The 11,156-nt window shown below is 33.0% G+C and overlaps 1 pseudogene; it reads left to right on the forward strand.

Annotated features, from left to right (window-relative positions):
• Positions 1-5,583: 5,583 nt before the first annotated feature.
• LOC131643421 (cysteine-rich receptor-like protein kinase 10) lies at positions 5,584-11,156 on the forward strand (annotated as a pseudogene).

The raw sequence follows: 11,156 nt of genomic DNA on the forward strand, positions 1-11,156 counted from the left end.
TCACATCTTTTTCAAATTATGGCAAAAAGTGGGAGTAATGGTGTGTGTATTTATGCATGTATGTTATTTCCTCTTGTTTGATTAGTACGTGCTACTTTTGCTGCAATGGAAATTATGGTATGTGCTCACATGGTGGAACAACTGGCCTCATGTGTGTGCATGTTTAAATGTGAGCTTGTGAGCTATGTTGAATTTTATGAATATGTGAGCTGACTAACTGACTAATTGACTATGACTCTGATGTGTAGTGATTCTGTTGTGACTGACTACTAATGACCTTGTGTGTATGCATGCTTGATTGTGTGATTGATTGTATGGGAGCAGTGTGTTTCTGTTTTGATTGTATAGCAACCATATTACTCTTTTATACTACTTTTGCTGCTACTATTTTCTCTGAATATTCTTTGTGTAGTGTGCTTGTGATGCCTAGTGTGAGTTCTATTGAGAATTTTATCCATGCACATCTTGTAAGTTTTGCAAGAATTGGTTTTCTCAAAATTTTCCAAATGGGGAGATTGTAATTTTACGAGATTGGTAGCATTATGCAAAAGAGCATGGAGTGCACAAGATGTTTTGGTGAAGAAAGGACACACGTGGGACAATATGTTCCAGCATGTGTGCAACATGTAGCCCTTATAAGCAGGTCAATGTTTCACCATATTTGACGTGATCTCAGGATTTTTGCAATGTGATTTGTTGCTATCTTTTAACAATGTGTGATTTAGATTTGTTTGGCAGATTGAATAGGATTAAATAAATTTAAATGGAGTTTTATATTAGAATTCAAAAACAAAACTGAAATTCTAGCACTTGCAATACAAATGTCAAGACTTATATCCCAACACCAACACAATGTCAAGAGATATCTTATGACATCATCTGCTGATAGAATACATTTACTAAAACAGGAGTATGTAAAAGGTAAATTGCACAAAAAATAAATAACACAATTAATTGTTAACCCAATTCCATGCAATGTCATCTACTCTGTGAGCTACCAAGCTAGGAAGGAAATTCATTATGATAGTATTAGTTCAAAGCAAAAATAATCCCAATTTACAACTTCTCTTATAATCACTACCTTGTGCAACTTCTACCTAGAACCCTCTAGATATGAAACCCCCCCTCTCGATTCCTACCAATCAGCTTAGTGAGGAAAACAGTCACAAACCAGTGACAATAACAAAATAGTACACTTCCAATAAACAATACTTAGTTTTGCTTAAAAGCTTCAACTAAGAATAATACTCAACCCTTTGCTTAAAAGCTTATGAATGAGATCAATGAACAATACTCAACTCATTTCTTAAAATCTCATGAGTGAGAACAATCAGTCTACCTCAATGTATGAAAAGATACATGAGTGACATACACAAAAACACAGAGAACTCGAAGTACTCTCGAAACCCTAAACCCTCATTTCTTACCCACAGTTTTTTTTTGTTGTGAATGCTTGTTATTTTAGGTTTAGCAAGTCCTTATTTATAGACTCTTGCACTATAGGCTTGGACTCTTTAATAAAATCCAATCTTCTACTTTTCAATCAGCTGCAAGATCTTCACACAAAAATAGGAACAAATCTTCAAAGTTTCCTAAAAAGTCTCCTAGATTCTTTTTATGAAACCAAATCAAATTTGCATTGTTCCTAAAATATCATTGACTGGATGCGCATGTATGAGTATTAGAATCTTCCAGAATTTCATATTTGTCAATCAAATCTTCAAGAATTTAAACCAGCTGTATTTTCATGATGTTCTAGTATAACATGTCACAACATTTGTCAGAACATCTGTCAAAATAGTAACAACAGACTCTATTATACTAGTTAGCCAAGATGTCATGACATGTTTCTCAACATCAGTTAAGAACCATGTTTTAGCAAAATTTATACCAATCATAAAACCATGGATCTAACAATATCCCTGTTTGGCAAATTTTGACTAAAACAACTAAAGCACAGTAAATACTGGATATAAGAACAAAACCACAACACTAGCTAAATGAGAACATGTAAACTTTGTTCAAACCAACATAGCTCCAACACATCATTAGAGCTTGTACAATTAGACAAGTACATTACTCCCCCTGTCATACAAAACCAATGCTCCCCCTCAAAGGGAAAATCCAAATTACCAGAAAATCCAATTCACCAAATATGAACTCTCCTAGTTCACATATCAGAGGCACGTGCATAAAAAGATAACTAAGCCTCACATAAGGATTCTCCATATTAGGCAAGATGTTAGAACATTAGGTAAGACATCATGCACACAAACCATATGAGCAGCAGCAACACCAACAAGAATGACATACTATCATGCCCCCTAAATAGTTGCATACAACAAGCAACCATAATAATTACTCTCCCCTTAGCAGTAGCACAATCCCATCAGCATGCTAATCAATATGTCAAGACATGTGTCATAAGATCACGACAAGAAAAGTACACTAACAATTTACTCCCCTTTTTAGCCAAAAATTGACAAAAAAATAGCGTAAATGTAGACACAAAGGGAAGCACACACATTACAAAGAAGAAATAAATACAGATGGATGCACAAACATTACACACAAGCAATAAACACGAATGGAAGCATACAATCTCAATGGAAATACACAAACTTGATCATCTTTAGGTGACCTCTTTCCCCAGTCAAAGACCCTTCTGCACTCCTTGCTGCTGTCTTGCAAAGATATTTTATTTCATCCTTTAACAATAGTAACTTGCTTAGGCTTCTAAAGCCTTAGAGAATAAAGGAAGGATGCAGTAATAGTTGCATTCCTCCATATCTGTAATTGATATAATTCCTCATTAGTGCAAGTTCCAATCCCACTACTTATTTTCTCAATCTGATTTGTTTTAAACATAACAGGAAGTTGTTTCTTGTTTTCCATAGGCTCTAGAGTAACAACCCTCCTCAAGCCAAAACATCCATCAACATTCGATAATTTCTTATTGAATTCAGTGATGTCCCCTTCACTAGGGTGTCTTGTAATGAATTCCTTGGATTGTTTTATAATTGAATTTACAAATTTTCTCCCTTAATGCTTCATCAATCTACACACAAGATGTTCCAACATTGTCTTTAACATCCATCTTCTCTTTAATAATTGAATAATTAATTATCACATGTATGGACTCCATTGTAACTCTAGTTCTAGAGTTAAACACTCTATAAATCCTGTTGCTAGAATATTAACCCAGAAATATCCCTTCATCACTTATAGGATCCTTCTTTCTTTTTTGGTCTTTGCCAGTCAAGACATAACATTTACTTCCAAAGATATGAAAGTATTTGACTTTAAGCTTCCTTCCTTTCCATAGCTCATAGAGAGTGGTTGAAGTACCTCCTCTCAAAGTGACCCTTTTATGAATATAGCATGCAGTATTCATAGCTTCATCCCAAAACTCCAATGGCAATTGCTTAGCATAAAGCATGACTCTAATTGATTCTTGTATAACTTTAGTCTTTTGCTCAACAGTTCCATCTTGCTGAGAAGAGAATTCATGACTAATACCTTTAGAATCACAAAATTCAGAGAATTTTGCATTCTTAAACTCCTTGTCATGGTAACTTGTAATCTTGACAATCACACTATTCTGCTCTTCTTGAATGCTTTGACATAGATCTTTGAAGACTTCAAAGATGTCTGATTTTTCTATAAGAAATTTCATACATGTAAACTCAGAATAATGATCTATAACCACATAGACATACCTCTTTCCACCCAAACTTTCTATCTGCATTGGTCCCATTAAGTCCATTTGAAGAAGTTCCAGCACTTTGGAAGTATTATGATGTTGCAACATTTGGTGTGACATCATGGTTTGCTTCTTAATTTCACACTCATCACAGACTTTCCCTTCTTCAATCTTTAGCTTTGTCATTCCTCTAATGGCTCCTTCAGATATGATTTCCTTCATTATTTTGAGATGAAAATGTCCAAGTTTCTGGGTGCCATAGCTTCAATTCATTCTCATTGGTTATTGAACATGTGGAAGAGTAAATAGTTATTTGAGGTTCCCATAGATATCATTTGTCTTTAGACCTCATACCCTTCATTTGAATATCATCTTTCTCATCTTTGACTAAACATTTTATCTGGTCATTTCATTTTAACTAGATATTTATAATTCATGGTGTTAGCTCTATAACCCTTAAATATTTATATTATGCTTATTTATCTTTCTGTTGCTAAATTATTAAAACGTTTTCAAAAAAAATTCAAACTCTGAAAATAATTGTAAAAGTTTTTCAAACTACCGTGTTTCTAAAACACACAATTCACCCCCTCCCCATTTATCTTTTCTGTTGGGTCACATGTTCAACAAGTGGTATCATAGTCTAACTCCTGTTTAAGGACTAATCGTCTCAGGAGGACGATGACTTCCAACACACTCTTAAATAAGATATTGAACCGATCTCTTCAAGATCACAAACATTCAGTAAACCTCTCCCATCTTCATTGCTTATGGCTCTCATTAGTCATAAGAGTGATACACTCAAGACTTACTCACCCTGAATACATTTCATTTCATTTGGCTCCTCGAGCGTCTAACTTCCTTGATATTTTTATAGGAGATTAACTATGCAATACACCTATAGAAATTTTAAGATCAATTATATCAATCTAACTTGTATTACTTTTGTAACGCTTTTCTCAAACTTGTACATTACGACAACACGTAAAATGAGATTCGAGATTTACTTAGTTCCAAAAAATGTGTGAATGTCATGCTCCGCAATCATACAACCCAAACCCTACTTAGAAAAATAAACAACAAAGGACTTTCAATTAAACCACTCCTACTCTTGACCACCAAATAATACGCACTCAAGATGAACCTTGACATTCCCACACACTTACTGACTTGGATTTCCTTCCAAACTTCCCATTCACTTTACGTTTCATCACACGGGTTGTGTAAGTCTCACGTTACTTGAAAAAGTAGAGTTTGATCATTTTATAAGTGAGATGACTCATACACCAATTACCCTAAAGATTTTAGTGAACATGTGATATCTCTCATATATTTGAGTGAGTCTTTAACCTTGAAGCGAGTCTTTAATCCAATAAAAAATTTCCTCCAACACACACTACCCAATTCATAGCACAAATATGTTGCCTGTTATTAGTAAAGAACAAACAAAACAATTTTATTTAATTGATTAATATATTTTATTTAATTATCTTGTATAATAGTTTACATTATATATTATTTATGTTTTTAGAAAAAAATAAAGCTTTTTTAATTTTTTTTCTCTATCTCTCTAAACCAATTCATATCTCTCTTTAAATTACATATTTTAATTATTTATTTATCAACTAATTGCACTAAAGTTACAAAGGCATGTGTACAAAGCTAATAAATCCAATCCCCCTTTATAGTTATCCCCTTATAGTAATGTCATTTAGATGGATAGCTTCTATTCATAGTTTCTATCCATATTATTATATATGTAGATGTATTATTTTATTTTAACAATGATCAATCAAATCAATAAAAAATTATTTTATTTTTAGTTCTCTTCTTTTTTCCCTTAGTTTTAACTTTACACGAATGAAAAATAGTTCTAGGTCTCCACAACTTGGAAGACTTCAACCATGTTTGTAATTTTATCGTATGTACACATGAAAGAGATATAAATCATAATTTATACACTCACAGAGTGTTTGTTCCCTACAAAAATTTGCATATAAACTTCATTACTTCCTCCACAATTCTCGCACAATCAATCACACATAAGAGAGCTATGCTTTCTTTGCATTGGCTTCTGTTTTTACTTCTTCCGCTGTTTTTCTCCCTAAACTCTGAAGCCAACGACCAGCTAGTTTTCCGCTACCACGAATGTAACGATGATCTCGGTAACTTCGTAGCCGGAAGCCCCTACCAAAACAACCTTGCTGCCGTTCTAAAAGATATTTATTCCAACAAAGAAATAGACTATGGATTCTACAATTTCTCCAAAGGCGAAAATCCCGACAAAGTAAACGCAATCGGATTCTGCAGAGGAGACGTTAGTTCAAACGATTGCCGTGACTGCTTGAGAGCATCCGCCGTACTTCTCACAGATCGGTGTCGAACACATAAAGAGGCAATTGGTTACTACGACATATGCACCTTACGCTATTCGAACACATCAATTTTTGGTGCCATGGAAACTAAAACAAGTGCTTATTACTTCATTCAAAACAAGACAGTGGTGGATGATGCATTTAATCTAACACTTAGGAGGTTGTTAGATGAACTCAAAAGTACGGCGGCCGGAGGTGATTGGGGTAAGAAGTTCGCCGAAAAGAGTGTTAAAGTAAATGAATCGAATACTAATAATGAGACTATATATGGGTTGGTTCAGTGTACACCAGATTTGACAAAGCAAAATTGTACTAAATGTTTGGATTCAGTTGATAATTTTGGGTGGTGTGTAGAAATGAAAGGTTGTTTGTATCTTGGACCAAGTTGTTCAGTTAGATATGATATAGTTCCATTTTCTCAGTCCATAGTTATCAGTACAGAGTCACCAGCACCACAACCTTCTGCTACCACTAAAGGTACATTTTATTGGAATTATATCACATTTGTTTATATTATGTAAATTTTTTTTTTTTTGGTAAACTTAGATTATGTAAAAATTAGACATGAGAGAATTATTCCTTATTTCTTGATTAGGAAAGAAAAGCAAATTAGGAACGGTCATCGCTATCGTTTTAGCATTTGTTGTGGCTGGCATGGCGGTTGTTGGTGGTGGATGCATTTATTTTCAGAGAAAACAAAAACTCAAATATACTGCTGAAATTGAAGGTACACAAACAATATAAGTTTTCTTTTGTGGATTTTGAGATAAAATAATTGTGATTTATGACCAAGTCTTACTTAGGCCGGCACAAATACAAATTAAAATTGTTTGAGCAGACACTAAAAGCATCTAAATGAGCCGACCCCAACTAAAACATAAGAATTAGACAAAAAAAAATAAATTAGGATTTCTTTTAACTCGTTGCTAATACGTCCACTACATTATAACTAGCATGTATAAATAAATTAGTAGTATGATTGACTCGGATGACTATAATTTTAAAATAATATTAATATTTATGATGTTTAACCCAAATACAATACATTAAGTTGGTTTACTTTATTAAATTTTATTTTTTTAGGTGAACACTCCAATATCCTTGAATTTAGTTGGGTATCGGTACCCTCATCCAATCAAAAAATATTATTCATTATCATGTCACCTTTAATTTTAAATTATTTTTGTTTTAAAATATATTAAATATTTTAATTAAGATACCGGTACCCAACTACTTATCATAGGTACCTAAGAATTTACATTCTTATTATATATATTATACATAAGAAAAAACAGGAGATGTACTATCAATATAAACTAATTTTATATGATAAATGAATGATTATTGTATATTCCATCAAACTATAAATTATACTTAAGTTTTTAAGTTAGATTAGTGTGCATGTCTATTAAATTCTTAATATAATCAAATTAATATTTAATTATTTTATATTTAACTTAATAACATGTTAGTAAGATATTGAACCGATCTCCTCAAGATCACCATTCAGTAATCCTCTTCCAGCTTCACTGCTTATGGCTCTCATTAGCCATAAGAGTGATACACTCAAGACTTACTCACCCTGAATACATTTCATACCGGTTGACTTTTCGAGCGTCTAACTTCCTTGATATTTTTATATGCGATTGACTATGCAATACACTCATAGAAATTTTAAGATCAATTATATCAATCTAACTTGCATTACTCTTGCAACTCTTTTCTCAAACTTGTTCATTAAGAAAACACGCAAAATGAGATTCAAGATTTACTTAGTTCCAAAAATGTGTGAATGTCATGCTCCGTAAACATACAACCCAAACTCTACTTAAGAAAATAAACAACAATACTCGCCCTCAAACCTTTCAACATACTCCGCCACTGCCAGAGACTCTTTACGAAGTTGCTGAATCTCAATGCCTCTCGAGCTTCAAAACCATTGGAAAATTAGTTTCTTAGGAATACTTCTTTGAAATACTTCTACTCCTTCGAGGTACTCTAGGTGGCCATACGAGCTAAGACACCGGTACATAGCATTCTCGCTTAGCGAGACCTGATGAGCCTCCCAACGATCTTTCTCGCCTAGTGAGCTCCCAGCGAGACTGGACAAAGTGAAATCTCTTTCCAATTTAAGTTGTCTCGCCTAGTGAGACCCTCCCTAGTGAGGCTAGCAGAACAAGTCTGCAGATGAAAAGTAAGGTGCTCGCTTGACAAGATGTTCCTCTTGCCCAACGAGATTAAGAGAATTCAAACATTGGGAAAACATAACAGGGAAGAGGAAACACACAACACCTACGATATATTGCATCATAGATTAGCATGTATAATCAATTTGCGCCCAATAACATCAAATATCATGGTTTAACACCAAAAGGCATGCAAGACACAAGATGAACATGTATTAGCAATAATTTCACACATAGGATGATTTTCACAAAACCCTAAGTTTCGATTCATAAACCTTTTTCCCCACCCATGTTAATTTAACTAGGAACCTACCTCTAGCAAGGAAAATGAAGATGATGAAAGATTGTAGATGAAGTTGGTAATGATGATCATCCTTTCATGAGCTTTTCTACTTCTTCTTTCTCTCTTCCTTCTCCTTTTCTCCTCTTTCTCTTCTTTCTCTTATTTTCTCCTTCTTTATCTTCTTACTAACAAGACATATATATATTGGAATGTAAGAGTGAAGAGAAAATATCTAGATTGAGATTTTTTCTCCTAGTAATAATTTATCATTTAACAATGTTACTAAAATGTCCTTTCTTTTATCAATTAGTAAAGATCACGTAATTTGAGTAAAAATTAATCACTTCTGATTCACTAATTACTCTATTGACCTCGAATGACAATAAATAAAAGCATTAAGGAACTCATTTGTCCCAACAACAACCGATAAAAAATAGAGCACTTAAGAGGATATTGAATATTACAACACAACCTGTCTCCAGCAAAGAAATACAGAGCAAAAGCAGTAAGCTCTACCACTTAAAACAAAAGAAGTCGAAACCGTAGCTAACAGGAAAAGTATCACTCCAGACACTTGAATTAGAATAACTGCCACCTCCACTTACCTCCGATTAACCAACCAAGGCAATAAGCTCCTAAACTACTTGGGCTTACAATCTCTAACTACTATCCCCATTCTAATGATCTACTTAACATTATTATAATAAAAAGTTGTTCATTGTTTTATAACATCAATTAAAAAATAAAAATAATAGAATATTTGTGCAACCACGTGCCCAACAGTCAAAGAGACAAATGAAGATGACGATGAAGTTAAAGCGGGCAATGATCTTAAAGTTGGTGATCTGTTGCAATTTGACTTTGAAATCATCAAATTAGCTACTAACAACTTCTCTGATGCAAATGAGCTTGGCAAAGGTGGATTTGGAAGTGTTTATAAGGTAAAAAATTATTCATTTTTTTATTGAAACACACATGCATATATCAAGATATTTTTCTTAATCTATATACACTAAAACTTATGATTAATTTTAGGGTACACTCGATGGACATGATGTTGCTATCAAAAGGTTGGCTACCAATTCTAAGCAAGGAAAAACAGAATTCAAGAATGAAGTATTGCTTACAGGAAAACTTCAACACCGAAATTTAGTTAAACTACTAGGTTTTTGTTTACAAAGAGGAGAAAGATTGCTAATATACGAGTTTGTCCCCAATAAAAGTCTCGACTATATCATATTTGGTAAATTACTATACTTTCTCCAGCCTCATCTTTGAAGTATATATATCTGTAATTTTTGTTTGGATGATTATGTAGATCCGATCAAACGTGCAAATTTAAATTGGGAAAAGCGTTTCAAAATCATTAAGGATATTGCTCGTGGTCTACTCTATCTTCATGAAGATTCCCGACTACAAATAGTTCACCGTGATCTCAAAACAAGTAATATTCTACTGGATGATGAAATGAACCCAAAAATTACAGATTTTGGCATTGCAAGATTGTTTGCTGCCAATCAAACCCATGGCATGACAAGTACAGTTATTGGAACTTTGTAAGTATTATGAAAATGCTTGAACTAGCTGATGATATAGAATTTTTTTATTTAATAATTTAACATCGTTGTATTGACATTTAGTGGATACATGGCTCCAAGTATATCAGACATGGAGAATTTTCAATTAAATCAGATGTATTTAGTTTTGGTGTAATTATTTTGGAAATTGTTTGTGGTCGGAGAAACACGAAGATTCGTGATGGTGAATATATAGAAGATCTAATAAACATTGTAAGTTTCATACCTTTTAAGTTTTAACCATTATAGAGATTTCCTAGTTTAAAATGTTGATTGTAAATCTTTTTTTTTTCAATTGTATTATTTTCTTTGCAGGCATGGAAAAATTGGAAGACAGGGACAAGTTTAGATATTGTAGATCCAATGTTAGACCAAAGTATTAATAAGAATGAAAAAATGAGATGCATTCACGTTGAATTACTGTGTGTTCAAGAAGATATAGATGTAAGACCAACTATGAGTTCTGTTTTACTATTGCTTAGTAGCACATCTTTCCCACTTTCTGAACCTTCTGAACCTCCATTTTTACTGCAAGCCAAAAAGGCATTATCTGTATCATTAAGTGACCAATATTCAGGTCTCACAAAGTCAAGTGATTCAGGATCAGGAAGTCAATTTACTCAAGTATCAACAAGTAAGTCCTTAGTTACAGATCAATAATGCATGATGATGAATGAAGTGATTTTGAATTTTTTTTTTAAAATTCTGTAACGTAATGTGTTTACTGATATTTTGCCTTGTTTTTATTTATTCATTTGGTATTTGTTTTAGGGGAAATGCTAACCAGTGCCCTCAGGGCAATGATTAAGATTTTAAAATAGTAAATTTATCTCAGTAATCAGCGTATTTAATGCCATGAAAATTGAAATATTAAATTTTCTATAAAATTTTTTCTTTTTTTTTTTGAAATGCTTAACCATTATTTTGAGGGCACTGGTTAGCAAGACCTTTACTAGATATTTTTGATACGGATTACTTCAGAAGCATGTTACGTTATGTAAGATTTGCTATTTAGACACCAAATATTAACAA

This window comes from Vicia villosa, linkage group LG1 (genome assembly GCF_029867415.1).
Source record: "Vicia villosa cultivar HV-30 ecotype Madison, WI linkage group LG1, Vvil1.0, whole genome shotgun sequence".
In the NCBI taxonomy this organism is placed as follows: domain Eukaryota; kingdom Viridiplantae; phylum Streptophyta; class Magnoliopsida; order Fabales; family Fabaceae; genus Vicia; species Vicia villosa.